The 553-nt window shown below is 39.1% G+C and overlaps 1 long non-coding RNA gene across 1 annotated transcript; it reads right to left on the reverse strand.

Moving 5' to 3' along the window:
* Positions 1-253: 253 nt before the first annotated feature.
* On the reverse strand, positions 254-553 carry LOC106944497 (uncharacterized). Its single transcript, XR_001424345.1, has 2 exons — positions 515-553; positions 254-346 (listed from the first exon to the last, which is right to left on the reverse strand). It is a non-coding gene; the product is annotated as an uncharacterized LOC106944497 (long non-coding RNA).

Consider the following 553-nt stretch of genomic DNA (forward strand, 5'->3'; position numbering starts at 1 on the left):
CATGTGGGAACTGTGGAAAAAGTTTTGGTCGAAACGAGTCTTTAATTAGTCACGTGAGGATTCACACTGGTGAAAAGCCGTTTTCATGTGGGAACTGTGGAAAAAGTTTTAGTCGAAAACCGGATTTAACTCAGCACATGAAGATTCACACTGGTGAAAAGCCGTTTTCATGTGGAAGCTGTGGAAAAAGTTTTAGTCTAAAAACGAATTTAGCTCGTCACATGATGATTCACACTGGTGAAAAGCCGTTTTCATGTGGAAGGTGTGGAAAAAGTTTTAGGCTAAAACCGGATTTAACTCAGCACATCAGGATTCACACTGGTGAAAAGCCATTTTCATGTGTGAACTGTGGAAAAAGTTTTAGACTACAACAGCTATTAACTCAACACATGATAATTCACACTGATGAAAAGCCGTTTTCATGTGTGAACTGTGGAAAAGGTTTTGGTCAAAAATGGCTTTTAACTCAGCACATCAGGATTCACACTGGTGAAAAGCCATTTTCATGTGTGACCTGTGGAAACGGTTTTAATCAAAAACCGAATTTAACTCG

The sequence above is a fragment of the Poecilia latipinna genome, unplaced genomic scaffold (genome assembly GCF_001443285.1).
Source record: "Poecilia latipinna isolate Pla-1442-1.1 unplaced genomic scaffold, P_latipinna-1.0 Scaffold12114, whole genome shotgun sequence".
Lineage (NCBI taxonomy): Eukaryota > Metazoa > Chordata > Actinopteri > Cyprinodontiformes > Poeciliidae > Poecilia > Poecilia latipinna.